Raw genomic sequence first — 15,093 nt, 5'->3', positions numbered from 1 at the left:
AACCAAACAGGAGTCAAATATTCAATCTTCTGACCTGTTATCAGACACGTTATCCATTGTGAAACTGGCCGCACGGCCAAGCTGAAGTCAGGTGCACACTAGGCCAGTATACACAGTCTAGTGTCTGTCAGCGACAGGTTCCTTGGGATTTCTGTTACAGATGCATATCTTAATTTGATCTTCGCTGTTGTTGCATGAATTTTAACTGCAGAGCAAGAAATGCAGCCATGAAGTGTATTCAACGTTTAAAAAGCCTTGTATAATTTGAATCTACATAACATGTCACATTTCCTGTTGCTGAGGGAATATTGTTGTGTTGTGTGAAACTGCAGCATCTGTTGTTAAACAACTGCGTACCTAATGACAAGATATTCTTTCCCATACCGGGAGTTGAACCCGGGCCACCTGGGTGAAAACCAGGAATCCTAACCGCTAGACCATATGGGAAGACACATACTTAAAATACACATCACAGACAAATCTTTAAATGTTTGACATTATGCCTGTTGGATTTCAAAGCTCCATCATTTTTCTCAGAGATGATGGGGAATGTCCAGATGAATCCGTCTAAAATGTGTTTGAAGTGAGAACCAGCCAGAAGCACTGAAAGGTATACAGTATAATTCCCAGCTTGATTTCAATCAATTAAATAAAGTATTGAGCAGCCAGGAGTCGAACCTAGAATCTTCTGATCGTAGTCAGACACGTTATCCATTGCCCCACTGGCCCCACATCTAAGCTGAAGTCAGGTCACAGCTAGACCAGTGTACACAGTCATAGCGTCTGTCAACAACAAGGTTCCTTGGTTTTCTGTTTCAGATGCATATCTTAATTTGATCCTCCTGTTGTTACATGAATTTTACTGCAGAGCAAGAAATGCAAACTTGAAGTGTATCAATGTTTAAAAAGTCTTGTAAATTATGAATCTACAAAACATGTCACATTTCCTGTTGCTGGGGAATATTGTTGTGTTGTGTGATTCTGCTGCCATTTAAAATGTGGTATCTGTTCTTACACAAGTGCATCACAAATGACAAGATGTTCTTTCCCATACTGGGAGTTCCAACCGGGCGAAACCAGGAATCCTAAACGCCAGACCATATGGGAAGACAGTTACTTAAAAAAACATCACAGACAAATCCATAAACATTGAAATGATGCTTGTTGTAATTACAAGCTCCATCTTTTTTCTCAGAGATGTTGGGGAAAAGTCCCATATAAAATCAGTCTAAAATGTGTTTGAATCGAGAACTGCCAGACACAATGAAAAGTATACAGTATTTTTCCCAGCTTGATTTTGGTCAAATAAATCTAGTTTTGAACCAAACAGGAGTCAAATATTCAATCTTCTGACCTGTTATCAGACACGTTATCAATTGCGCAACTGGCCGCACGGCCAAGCTGAAGTCAGGTCACACCTAGGCCAGTATACACAGTCATAGTGTCTGTCAGCGACAAGGTTCCTTGGGATTTCTGTTACAGATGCATATCTTAATTTGATCCTACTGTTGTTACATGAATTTTACTGAAGAGCAAGAAATGCAGCCATGAAGTGTATTCACATTTAAAAGCCTTGTATATTTGAATCTACATAACATGTCACTTTCCTGTGGCTGAGGGAATATTGTTGTGTTGTGTGAAACTGCTGCATCTGTTGTTACACAAGTGCGTACCTAACGACAAGATATTCCTTCCCATACTGGGAGTTGAACCCGGGCCACCTGCGGTGAAAACCAGGAATCCTAAATGCTAGACCATATGGGAAGACACATACTTAAAATACACATCACAGACAAATCTTTAAATGTTGACATTATGCCTGTTGGATTTAAAAGCTCCATCTTTTTTCTCAGAGATGATGGGGAATGTCCAGATGAAATCCGTCTAAAATGTGTTTGAAGTGAGAACAGCCAGAAGCACTGAAAGGTATACAGTATCATTCCCAGCTTGATTTCAATCAATTAAATAAAGTATTGAGCCAGCCAGGAGTCGAAACTAGAATCTTCTGATCCGTAGTCAGACCCGTTATCCATTGCGCCACTGGCCCCACGTCTAGCTTAAGTCAGGTCACAACTAGCCAGTGTCACAGTCTTAGCGTCTGTCAACAAACAAGGTTCCTTGGTTTTCTGTTTCAGATGCATATCTTAATTTGATCCCCTGTTGTTACATGCATTTTACTGCAGAGCAAGAAATTCAAACTTGAAAGTGTATCAATGTTTAAAAAGTCTTGTAAATTATGAATCTACAAAACATGTCACATTTCCTGTTGCTTGGGGAATATTGTTGTGTTGTGTGATTCTGCTGCCATTTAAAATGTGGTATCTGTTCTTACACAAGTGCATCACAAATGACAAGATGTTCTTTCCCATACTGGGAGTTCAACCCGGGCGAAAACCAGGAATCCTAAACGCCAGACCATATGGGAAGACAGTTACTTAAAAAAAACATCACAGACAAATCCATAAACATTGAAATGATGCTTGTTGTAATTAACAAGCTCCATCTTTTTTCTCAGAGATGTTGGGGAAAAGTCCCATATAAAATCAGTCTAAAATGTGTTTGAATCGAGAACTGCCAGACACAATGAAAAGTATACAGTATTTTTCCCAGCTTGATTTTGGTCAAATAAATCTAGTTTTGAACCAAACAGGAGTCAAATATTCAATCTTCTGACCTGTTATCAGACACGTTATCAATTGCGCAACTGGCCGCACGGCCAAGCTGAAGTCAGGTCACACCTAGGCCAGTATACACAGTCATAGTGTCTGTCAGCGACAAGGTTCCTTGGGATTTCTGTTACAGATGCATATCTTAATTTGATCCTCCTGTTGTTACATGAATTTTACTGCAGAGCAAGAAATGCAGCCATGAAGTGTATTCAACAGTTTAAAAAGCCTTGTATAATTTGAATCTACATAACATGTCACATTTCCTGTTGCTGAGGGAATATTGTTGTGTTGTGTGAAACTGCTGCCAGTTAAAATCGCAGCATCTGTTGTTACACAAGTGCTTACCTAACAACAAGATATTCTTTCCCATATCGGGAGTTGAACCCGGGCCACCTGGGTGAAAACCAGGAATCCTAACCACTAGACCACATGGGAAGACACATACTTAAACTACACATCACAGACAAATCTTTAAATGTTGACATTATGCCATTTGGATTTAAAAGCTCCATCTTTTTTCTCAGAGATGATGGGGAATGTCCAGATGAAATCTGTCTAAAATGTGTTTGAAGTGAGAACAGCCAGAAGCACTGAAATGTATACCAGTATCATTCCCAGCTTGATTTCAATCAATTTAATAAGTATTGAGCCAGCCAGGAGTCGAACCTAGAATCTTCTGATCCGTGGTCAGACACGTTATCCATTGCGCCACTGGCCCCACTTCTAAGCTGAAGTCAGGTCACAGCTAGACCAGTGTACACAGTCATAGCGTCTGTCAACAACAAGGTTCCTTGGTTTTCTGTTTCAGATGCATATCTTAATTGGATCCTCCTGTTGTTACATGAATTTTACTGCCAGAGCAAGAAATGCAAACTTGAAGTGTATCAATGTTTAAAAAGTCTTGTAAATTATGAATCTACAAAACATGTCACATTTCCTGTTGCTTGGGGAATATTGTTGTATTGTGTGATTCTGCTGCCATTTAAAATGTGGTATCTGTTCTTACACAAGTGCATCACAAATGACAAGATGTTCTTTCCCATACTGGGAGTTCAACCCGGGCGAAAACCAGGAATCCTAAACGCCAGACCATATGGGAAGACAGTTACTTAAAAAAACATCACAGACAAATCCATAAACATTGAAATGATGCTTGTTGTAATTACAAGCTCCATCTTTTTTCTCAGAGATGTTGGGGAAAAGTCCCATATAAAATCAGTCTAAATGTGTTTGAATCGAGAACTGCCAGACACAATGAAAAGTATACAGTATTTTTCCCAGCTTGATTTTGGTCAAATAAATCTAGTTTTGAACCAAACAGGAGTCAAATATTCAATCTTCTGACCTGTTATCAGACACGTCATCCATTGTGCAACTGGCCGCACGGCCAAGCTGAAGTCAGGTCACACCTAGGCCAGTATACACAGTCATAGTGTCTGTCAGCGGACAAGGTTCCTTGGGGATTTCTGTTACAGATGCACATCTTAATTTGATCTTCCTGTGTGTCGCAATGAATTTTATCTGCAGAGCCAAGAAATGCAGCCATGAAGTGTATTCAACATTTAATAAAGCATTGTATAATTTGAATCTACATAACATGTCACATTTCCTTTGTTGCTGAGGGAATATTGTTGTGTTGTGTGAAAATTCTGCCAGTTAAAATCCAGCATCTGTGTGTTACACAACTGCGTACCTAATGACAAGATATTCTTTCCCATACCGGGAGTTGAACCCGGGCCACCTGGGTGAAAACCAGGAATCCTAACCACTAGACCATATGGGAAGACACATACTGAAAATACACATCACAGACAAATCCATAAACATTGAAATGATGCTTGTTGTAATTACAAGCTCCATCTTTTTCTCAGAGATGTTGGGGAAAAGTCCCATATAAATCAGTCTAAATGTGTTGATCGAGAACTGCCAGACACAATGAAAGTATACAGTATTTTTCCAGCTTGATTTGGTCAAATAAATCGAGTTTTGAACCAAACAGGAGTCAAATATTCAATCTTCTGACCTGTTATCAGACACGTTATCCATTGTGCATCTGGCCGCACCGCCCAAGCTGAAGTCAGGTCACACCTAGGCCAGTATACACAGTCATAGTGTCTGTCAGCGACAAGGTTCCTTGGATTTCTGTTACAGTTGCATATCTTAATTTGATCCTCCTGTTGTTACATGAATTTTACTGCAGAGCAAGAAATGCAGCCATGAAGTGTATTCAACGTTTAAAAAGCCTTGTATAATTTGAATCTACATAACATGTCACATTTCCTGTTGCTGAGGGAATATTGTTGTGTTGTGTGAAACTGCTGCCAGTTAAAATGTAGCATCTGTTGTTACACAAGTGCGTACCTAATGACAAGATATTCTTTCCCATACCGGGAGTTGAACCCGGCCACCTGGGTGAAAACCAGGAATCCTAACCGCTAGACCATATGGGAAGACACATACTTAAAATACACATCACAGACAAATCTTTAAATGTTGACATGATGCTTGTTGGATTAAAAGCTCCATTTTTTCTCAGAGATGTTGGGGAAAGTCCATATGAAATCAGTCTAAAATGTGTTTGAATCGAGAACTGCCAGAACAATGAAAGGTATACAGTATTTTCCCAGCTTGATTTTGGTCAATTAAATAAGTTTGAGCCAAACAGGAGTCAAATAGAATCTTCTGACCGTAGTCAGACACGTTATCCATTGCGCACTGGCCCCACGGCCAAGCTGAAGTCAGGTCACACTAGACCAGTATACACAGTCATAGTGTCTGTCAGCAACAAGGTTCCTTGGTTTTCTGTTTCAGATGCATATCTTAATTTGATCCTCCTGTTGTTACATGAATTTTACTGCAGAGCAAGAAATGCAAACTTGAAGTGTATCAATGTTTAAAAAGTCTTGTAAATTATGAATCTACATAACATGTCACATTTCCTGTTGCTGGGGAATATTGTTGTGTTGTGTGATTCTGCTGCCATTTAAAATGTGCATCTGTTGTTACACAAGTGCATCACAAATGACAAGATATTCTTTCCCATACTGGGAGTTCAACCCGGGCGAAAACCAGGAATCCTAAACGCCAGACCATATGGGAAGACAGTACTTAAAAAAACATCACAGACAAATCCATAAACATTGAAATGATGCTTGTTGTAATTACAAGCTCCATCTTTTTTCTCAGAGATGTTGGGGAAAGTCCCATATAAAATCAGTCTAAAATGTGTTTGAATCGAGAACTGCCAGACACAATGAAAAGTATACAGTATTTTTCCCAGCTTGATTTTGGTCAAATAAATCTAGTTTTGAACCAAACAGGAGTCAAATATTCAATCTTCTGACCTGTTATCAGACACGTTATCCATTGTGCAACTGGCCGCACGGCCAAGCTGAAGTCAGGTCACACCTAGGCCAGTATACACAGTCATAGTGTCTGTCAGCGACAAGGTTCCTTGGGATTTCTGTTACAGATGCATATCTTAATTTGATCTTCCTGTTGTCGCATGAATTTTACTGCAGAGCAAGAAATGCAGCCATGAAGTGTATTCAATGTTTAAAAAGCCTTGTATAATTTGAATCTACATAACATGTCACATTTCCTGTTGCTGAGGGAATATTGTTGTGTTGTGTGAAACTGCTGCCAGTTAAAATGCAGTATCTGTTGTTACACAAGTGCTACCTAATGACAAGATATTCTTTCCCATACCGGGAGTTGAACCCGGCCACCTGGGTGAAAACCAGGAATCCTAACCGCTAGACCATATGGGAAGACACATACTTAAAATACACATCACAGACAAATCCATAAACATTGAAATGATGCTTGTTGTAATTACAAGCTCCATCTTTTTTCTCAGAGATGTTGGGGAAAAGTCCCATATAAAATCAGTCTAAAATGTGTTTGAATCGAGAACTGCCAGACACAATGAAAGTATACAGTATTTTCCCAGCTTGATTTTGGTCAAATAAATCTAGTTTTGAACCAAACAGGAGTCAAATATTCAATCTTCTGACCTGTTATCAGACACGTTATCCATTGTGCAACTGGCCGCACGGCCAAGCTGAAGTCAGGTCACACCTAGGCCAGTATACACAGTCATAGTGTCTGTCAGCGACAAGGTTCCTTGGGATTTCTGTTACAGATGCATATCTTAATTTGATCTTCCTGTTGTCGCATGAATTTTACTGCAGAGCAAGAAATGCAGCCATGAAGTGTATTCAACGTTTAAAAAGCCTTGTATAATTTGAATCTACATAACATGTCACATTTCCTGTTGCTGAGGGAATATTGTTGTGTTGTGTGAAACTGCTGCCAGTTAAAATGCAGCATCTGTTGTTACACAACTGCGTACCTAATGACAAGATTATTCTTTCCCATACCGGGAGTTGAACCCGGCCACCTGGGTGAAAACCAGGAATCTAACGCTAGACCATATGGGAAGACACATACTTAACATACACATCACAGACAACATTTTAAATGTTGACATTATGCTGTTGGATTTCAAAGCTCCATCATTTTTCTCAGAGATGATGGGGAATGTCCAGATGAAATCCGTCTAATGTGTTTGAAGTGAGAACAGCCAGAAGCACTGAAAGGTATACAGTATCATTCCCAGCTTGATTTCAATCAATTAAATAAGTGTTGAGCCAGCCAGGAGTCAAACCATAGAATCTTCTGATCCGCTAGTCAGACACGTTATCTATTGCCACCACTGGCCCCACATCTAAGTGAAGTCAGGTCACAGCTAGACCAGTGTACACAGTCATAGCGTCTGTCAACAACAAGGTTCCTTGGTTTTCTGTTTCAGATGCATATCTTAATTTGATCCTCCTGTTGTTCCATGAATTTTACTGCAGAGCAAGAAATGCAAACTTGAAGTGTATCAATGTTTAAAAAGTCTTGTAAATTATGAATCTACAAAACATGTCACATTTCCTGTTGCTTGGGGAATATTGTTGTGTTGTGTGATTCTGCTGCCATTTAAAATGTGGTATCTGTTCTTACACAAGTGCATCACAAATGACAAGATGTTCTTTCCCATACTGGGAGTTCAACCCGGGCGAAAACCAGGAATCCTAAACGCCAGACCATATGGGAAGACAGTACTTAAAAAAAACATCACAGACAAATCCATAAACATTGAAATGATGCTTGTTGTAATTACAAGCTCCATCTTTTTCTCAGAGATGTTGGGGAAAAGTCCCATATAAAATCAGTCTAAAATGTGTTTGAATCGAGAACTGCCAGACACAATGAAAAGTATACAGTATTTTCCCAGCTTGATTTTGGTCAAATAAATCTAGTTTTGAACCAAACAGGAGTCAAATATTCAATCTTCGACCTGTTATCAGACACGTTATCCATTGTGAAACTGGCCGCACGGCCAAGCTGAAGTCAGGTCACACCTAGGCCAGTATACACAGTCATAGTGTCTGTCAGCGACAAGGTTCCTTGGGATTTCTGTTACAGATGCATATCTTAATTTGATCTTCCTGTTGTCGCATGAATTTTACTGCAGAGCAAGAAATGCAGCATGAAGTGTATTCAACGTTTAAAAAGCCTTGTATAATTTGAATCTACATAACATGTCACATTTCCTGTTGCTGAGGGAATATTGTTGTGTTGTGTGAAACTGCTGCCAGTTAAAATGCAGCATCTGTTGTTACACAACTGCGTACCTAATGACAAGATATTCTTTCCCATACGGGAGTTGAACCCGGGCCACCTGGGTGAAAACCAGGAATCCTAACCGCTAGACCATATGGGAAGACACATACTTAAAATACACATCACAGACAAATCTTAAACATTGAAATTATGCTTGTTGTAATTACAAGCTCCATCTTTTTCTCAGAGATGTGGGGAAAAGTCCAGATGAAATCAGTCTAAAATGTGTTTGAATCGAGAACAGCCAGACACAATGAAAAGTATACAGTATTTTCCCAGCTTGATTTTGGTCAATAAATCTAGTTTGAACCAAACAGGAGTCAAATATTCAATCTTCTGACCGTTATCAGACACGTTATCCATTGCGCAACTGGCCGCACGGCCAAGCTGAAGTCAGGTCACACCTAGGCCAGTGTACACAGTCATAGCGTCTGTCAGCAACAAGGTTCCTTGGTTTTCTGTTCAGATGCATATCTTAATTTGATCCTCCTGTTGTCCATGAATTTTACTGCAGAGCAAGAAATGCAAACATGAAGTGTATCAATGTTTAAAAAGTCTTGTATAATTGAATCTACAAACATGTCACATTTCCTGTTGCTTGGGAATATTGTTGTGTGTGTGTGATTCTGCTGCCATTTAAAATGTGGTATCTGTTCTTACACAAGTGCATACAAATGACAAGATGTTCTTTCCCATACTGGGAGTTGAACCCAGGCCCCTGGGAAAACCAGGAATCCTAAACGCCAGACCATATGGGAAGACACATACTTAAAAAAACATCACAGACAAATCCATAAACATTGAAATGATGCTTGTTGTAATTACAAGCTCCATCTTTTTCTCAGAGATGTTGGGGAAAAGTCCCATATAAAATCAGTCTAAAATGTGTTTGAATCGAGAACTGCCAGACACAATGAAAAGTATACAGTATTTTTCCCAGCTTGATTTTGGTCAAATAAATCTAGTTTTGAACCAAACAGGAGTCAAATATTCAATCTTCTGACCTGTTATCAGACACGTTATCCATTGTGCAACTGGCCGCACGGCCAAGCTGAAGTCAGGTCACACCTAGGCCAGTATACACAGTCATAGTGTCTGTCAGCGACAAGGTTCCTTGGGATTTCTGTTACAGATGCATATCTTAATTTGATCTTCCTGTTGTCGCATGAATTTTACTGCAGAGCAAGAAATGCAGCCATGAAGTGTATTCAATGTTTAAAAAGCCTGTATAATTTGAATCTACATAACATGTCACATTTCCTGTTGCTGAGGGAATATTGTTGTGTTGTGTGAAATGCTGCCAGTTAAAATGCAGCATCTGTTGTTACACAAGTGCGTACCTAATGACAAGATATTCTTTCCCATACCGGGAGTTGAACCCGGGCCACCTGGGTGAAAACCAGGAATCCTAACCGCTAGACCATATGGGAAGACACTTGAAAATACACATCACAGACAAATCCATAAACATTGAAATGATGCTTGTTGTAATTACAAGCTCCATCTTTTTTCTCAGAGATGTTGGGAAAAGTCCCATATAAAATCAGTCTAAAATGTGTTTGAATCGAGAACTGCCAGACACAATGAAAAGTATACAGTATTTTTCCCAGCTTGATTTTGGTCAAATAAATCTAGTTTTGAACAAACAGGAGTCAAATATTCAATCTTCTGACTGTTATCAGACACGTTATCCATTGTGCAACTGGCCGCACGGCCAAGCTGAAGTCAGGTCACACCTAGGCCAGTATACACAGTCATAGTGTCTGTCAGCGACAAGGTTCCTTGGGATTTCTGTTACAGATGCATATCTTAATTTGATCTCCTGTTGTCGCATGAATTTTACTGCAGAGCAAGAAATGCAGCATGAAGTGTATTCAACGTTTAAAAAGCCTTGTATAATTTGAATCTACATAACATGTCACATTCCTGTTGCTGAGGGAATATTGTTGTGTGTGTGTGAAACTGCTGCCAGTTAAAATGCAGCATCTGTTGTTACACAACTGCGTACTAATGACAAGATATTCTTTCCCATACCGGGAGTTGAACCCGGCCACCTGGTGAAAACCAGGAATCCTAACCGCTAGACCATATGGGAAGACACATACTTAAAATACACATCACAGACAAATCTTTAAATGTTGACATTATGCCTGTTGGATTTCAAAGCTCCATCATTTTTCTCAGAGATGATGGGGAATGTCCAGATGAAATCCGTCTAAAATGTGTTTGAAGTGAGAACAGCCAGAAGCATGAAAGGTATACAGTATCATTCCCAGCTTGATTTCAATCAATTAAAAAAGGTTGAGCAGCCAGGAGTCAAACATAGAATCTTCTGATCCGTAGTCAGACACGTATCCATTGCGCCACTGGCCCCACATCTAAGCTGAAGTCAGGTCACAGCTAGACCAGTGTACACAGTCATAGCGTCTGTCAACAACAAGGTTCCTTGGTTTTCTGTTTCAGATGCATATCTTAATTTGATCCTGTTGTTCCATGAATTTTACTGCAGAGCAAGAAATGCAAACTTGAAGTGTATCAATGTTTAAAAAGTCTTGTAAATTATGAATCTACAAAACATGTCACATTTCCTGTTGCTTGGGGAATATTGTTGTGTTGTGTGATTCTGCTGCCATTTAAATGTGGTATCTGTTCTTACACAAGTGCATCACAAATGACAAGATGTTCTTTCCCATACTGGGAGTTCAACCCGGGTGAAAACCAGGAATCCTAAACGCCAGACCATATGGGAAGACAGTTACTTAAAAAAAACATCACAGACAAATCCATAAACATTGAAATGATGCTTGTTGTAATTACAAGCTCCATCTTTTTTCAGAGAGATGTTTGGGAAAAGTCCCATATAAAATCAGTCTAAAATGTGTTTGAATCGAGAACTGCCAGACACAATGAAAAGTATACAGTATTTTTCCCAGCTTGATTTGGTCAAATAAATCTAGTTTTGAACCAAACAGGAGTCAAATATTCAATCTTCCGACCTGTTATCAGACACGTTATCCATTGTGAAACTGGCCGCACGGCCAAGCTGAAGTCAGGTCACACCTAGGCCAGTATACACAGTCATAGTGTCTGTCAGCGACAAGGTTCCTTGGATTTCTGTTACAGATGCATATCTTAATTTGATCTTCCTGTTGTCGCATGAATTTTACTGCAGAGCAAGAAATGCAGCAATGAAGTGTATTCAACGTTAAAAAGCCTTGTATAATCTGAATCTACATAACATGTCACATTTCCTGTTGCTGAGGGAATATTGTGTTGTTGTGTGAAACTGCTGCCAGTTAAAATGCAGCATCTGTTGTTACACAACTGCGTACACTAATGACAAGATATTCTTTCCCATACGGGAGTTGAACCCGGGCCACCTGGGTGAAAACCAGGAATCCTAACCGCTAGACCATATGGGAAGACACATACTGAAAATACACATCACAGACAAATCCATAAACATTGAAATGATGCTGTTGTAATTACAAGCTCCATCTTTTTCTCAGAGATGTTGGGGAAAAGTCCATATAAAATCAGTCTAAAATGTGTTTGAATCGAGAACTGCCAGACACAATGAAAAGTATACAGTATTTTCCCAGCTTGATTTTGGTCAAATAAATCTAGTTTTGAACCAAACAGGAGTCAAATATTCAATCTTCTGACTGTTATCAGACACGTTATCCATTGTGCAACTGGCCGCAGGCCAAGCTGAAGTCAGGTCACACCTAGGCCAGTATACACAGTCATAGTGTCTGTCAGCGACAAGGTTCCTTGGGATTTCTGTTACAGATGCATATCTTAATTTGATCTTCCTGTTGTCGCATGAATTTTACTGCAGAGCAAGAAATGCAGCATGAATGAAGTATTCAACGTTTAAAAAGCCTTGTATAATTGAATCTACATAACATGTCACATTTCCTGTTGCTGAGGGAATATTGTTGTGTTGTGTGAAACTGCTGCCAGTTAAAATGCAGCATCTGTTTACACAAACTGCGTACCTAATGACAAGATATTCTTTCCCATACCGGGAGTTGAACACGGGCCACCTGGGTGAAAACCAGGAATCCTAAACGCTAGACCATATGGGAAGACACATACTTAAAATACACATCACAGACAAATCTTTAAATGTTGACATATGCCTGTTGGATTCAAAGCTCCATCATTTTTCTCAGAGATGATGGGGAATGTCCAGATGAAATCCGTCTAAAATGTGTTTGAAGTGAGAACAGCCAGAAGCACTGAAAGGTATACAGTATCATTCCCAGCTTGATTTCAATCAATTAAATAAAGTATTGAGCCAGCCAGGAGTCGAACCTAGAATCTTCTGATCCGTAGTCAGACGTTATCCATTGCGCCACTGGCCCCACATCTAAGCTGAAGTCAGGTCACAGCTAGACCAGTGTACACAGTCATAGCGTCTGTCAACAACAAGGTTCCTTGGTTTTCTGTTTCAGATGCATATCTTAATTTGATCCTCCTGTTGTTACATGAATTTTACTGCAGAGCAAGAAATGCAAACTTGAAGTGTATCAATGTTTAAAAAGTCTTGTAAATTATGAATCTACAAAACATGTCACATTTCCTGTTGCTTGGGGAATATTGTTGTGTTGTGTGATTCTGCTGCCATTTAAATGTGGTATCTGTTCTTACACAAGTGCATCACAAATGACAAGATGTTCTTTCCCATACTGGGAGTTCAACCGGGCGAAAACCAGGAATCCTAAACGCCAGACCATATGGGAAGACAGTTACTTAAAAAAAACATCACAGACAAATCCATAAACATTGAAATGATGCTTGTTGTAATTACAAGCTCCATCTTTTTCTCAGAGATGTTTGGGAAAAGTCCCATATAAAATCAGTCTAAAATGTGTTTGAATCGAGAACTGCCAGACACAATGAAAAGTATACAGTATTTTCCCAGCTTGATTTTGGTCAAATAAATCTAGTTTGAACCAAACAGGAGTCAAATATTCAATCTTCCGACCTGTATCAGACACGTTATCCATTGTGAAACTGGCCGCACGGCCAAGCTGAAGTCAGGTCACACTAGGCCAGTATACACAGTCATAGTGTCTGTCAGCGACAAGGTTCCTTGGGATTTCTGTACAGATGCATATCTTAATTTGATCTCCTGTTGTCGCATGAATTTTACTGCAGAGCAAGAAATGCAGCAATGAAGTGTATTCAACGTTAAAAAGCCTTGTATAATCTGAATCTACATAACATGTCACATTTCTGTTGCTGAGGGAATATTGTGTGTTGTGTGAAACTGCTGCCAGTTAAAATGCAGCATCTGTTGTTACACAACTGCGTACCTAATGACAAGATATTCTTTCCCATACCGGGAGTTGAACCCGGGCCACCGGGTGAAAACCAGGAATCCTAACGCTAGACCATATGGGAAGACACATACTTAAAATACACATCACAGACAAATCCATAAACATTGAATGATGCCTGTTGTAATTCACAAGCTCCATCTTTTTCTCAGAGATGATGGGGAAAGTCCATATAATCACGTCTAAAATGTGTTTGAATCGAGAGAACTGCCAGACACAATGAAAAGTATACAGTATTTTCCCAGCTTGATTTTGGTCAAATAAATCTAGTTTTGAACCAAACAGGAGTCAAATATTCAATCTTCTGACCTGTTATCAGACACGTTATCCATTGTGCACTGGCCGCACGGCCAAGCTGAAGTCAGGTCACACCTAGGCCAGTATACACAGTCATAGTGTCTGTCAGCGACAAGGTTCCTTGGGATTCTGTTACAGATGCATCTTAATTTGATCTTCCTGTTGTCGCATGAATTTTACTGCAGAGCAAGAAATGCAGCTTGAAGTGTATTCAACGTTTAAAAAGCTTGTATAATTTGAATCTACATAACATGTCACATTCCTGTTGCTGGGGAATATTGTTGTGTTGTGTGAAACTGCTGCCAGTAAATGCAGCATCTGTTGTTACACAACTGCATACCTAATGACAAGATATCTTTCCCATACCGGGAGTTGAACCGGGCACCTGGGTGAAAACCAGGAATCCTAAACGCTAGACCATATGGGAAGACAGTTACTTAAAAAAACATCACAGACAAATCTTTAAATTGACATTATGCCTGTTGGATTTCAAAGCTCCATCATTTTCTCAGAGATGATGGGGAATGTCCCAGATGAATCCGTCTAAAATGTGTTTGAAGTGAGAACAGCCAGAAGCATGAAAGTATACAGTATCATTCCCAGCTTGATTTCAATCAATTAAATAAAGTATTGAACCAACAGGAGTCAAATATAGAATCTTCTGATCCTGTAGTCAGACACGTTATCCATTGCGCCAACTGGCCCACATCCAAGCTGAAGTCAGGTCACAGCTAGACCAGTGTACACAGTCATTAGTCTGTCAACAACAAGGTTCCTTGGTGTTTCTGTTACAGATGCATATCTTATTTGATCCTCCTGTTGTACATGAATTTTACTGCAGAGCAAGAAATGCAAAACTGAAGTGTATTCAAGTTTAAAAAGTCTTGTAAATTATGAATCTACAAAAACATGTCACATTTCTGTTGCTGGGGAATATGTTGTTGTTGTGTGATTCTGCTGCCATTTAAAATGTGGTATCTGTTCTACACAAGTGCATCACAAATGACAAGATTTCTTTCCCATACTGGGAGTTCAACACGGGGCGAAAACACAGGAATCCTAAACCGCCAGACCATATGGGAAGACACAAACTTAAAATACACATC

At 39.6% G+C, this 15,093-nt stretch overlaps 10 non-coding genes across 10 annotated transcripts; all 10 read right to left on the bottom strand.

Annotated features, from left to right (window-relative positions):
- Positions 1-375: 375 nt before the first annotated feature.
- Positions 376-447, bottom strand: trnae-uuc (transfer RNA glutamic acid (anticodon UUC)). The gene has a single exon. It is a non-coding gene; the product is annotated as a tRNA-Glu (tRNA).
- A 2,585-nt stretch (positions 448-3,032) lies between these two features.
- Positions 3,033-3,104, bottom strand: trnae-uuc (transfer RNA glutamic acid (anticodon UUC)). The gene has a single exon. It is a non-coding gene; the product is annotated as a tRNA-Glu (tRNA).
- Positions 3,105-3,314: 210 nt separating this feature from the next.
- trnar-acg (transfer RNA arginine (anticodon ACG)) lies at positions 3,315-3,387 on the bottom strand. The gene has a single exon. It is a non-coding gene; the product is annotated as a tRNA-Arg (tRNA).
- Positions 3,388-4,380: 993 nt separating this feature from the next.
- Positions 4,381-4,452, bottom strand: trnae-uuc (transfer RNA glutamic acid (anticodon UUC)). The gene has a single exon. It is a non-coding gene; the product is annotated as a tRNA-Glu (tRNA).
- Positions 4,453-5,048: 596 nt separating this feature from the next.
- trnae-uuc (transfer RNA glutamic acid (anticodon UUC)) lies at positions 5,049-5,119 on the bottom strand. Its single transcript has one exon. It is a non-coding gene; the product is annotated as a tRNA-Glu (tRNA).
- A 1,249-nt stretch (positions 5,120-6,368) lies between these two features.
- On the bottom strand, positions 6,369-6,439 carry trnae-uuc (transfer RNA glutamic acid (anticodon UUC)). The gene has a single exon. It is a non-coding gene; the product is annotated as a tRNA-Glu (tRNA).
- Positions 6,440-8,371: 1,932 nt separating this feature from the next.
- On the bottom strand, positions 8,372-8,442 carry trnae-uuc (transfer RNA glutamic acid (anticodon UUC)). Its single transcript has one exon. It is a non-coding gene; the product is annotated as a tRNA-Glu (tRNA).
- Positions 8,443-9,700: 1,258 nt separating this feature from the next.
- On the bottom strand, positions 9,701-9,772 carry trnae-uuc (transfer RNA glutamic acid (anticodon UUC)). The gene has a single exon. It is a non-coding gene; the product is annotated as a tRNA-Glu (tRNA).
- A 1,921-nt stretch (positions 9,773-11,693) lies between these two features.
- On the bottom strand, positions 11,694-11,764 carry trnae-uuc (transfer RNA glutamic acid (anticodon UUC)). Its single transcript has one exon. It is a non-coding gene; the product is annotated as a tRNA-Glu (tRNA).
- A 597-nt stretch (positions 11,765-12,361) lies between these two features.
- Positions 12,362-12,433, bottom strand: trnae-uuc (transfer RNA glutamic acid (anticodon UUC)). The gene has a single exon. It is a non-coding gene; the product is annotated as a tRNA-Glu (tRNA).
- Between the last annotated feature and the right edge of the window lie 2,660 nt (positions 12,434-15,093).

The sequence above is a fragment of the Oncorhynchus kisutch genome, unplaced genomic scaffold, assembly GCF_002021735.2.
Source record: "Oncorhynchus kisutch isolate 150728-3 unplaced genomic scaffold, Okis_V2 scaffold914, whole genome shotgun sequence".
NCBI lineage: Eukaryota > Metazoa > Chordata > Actinopteri > Salmoniformes > Salmonidae > Oncorhynchus > Oncorhynchus kisutch.
This window is presented reverse-complemented; position numbering and strand designations above follow the sequence as displayed.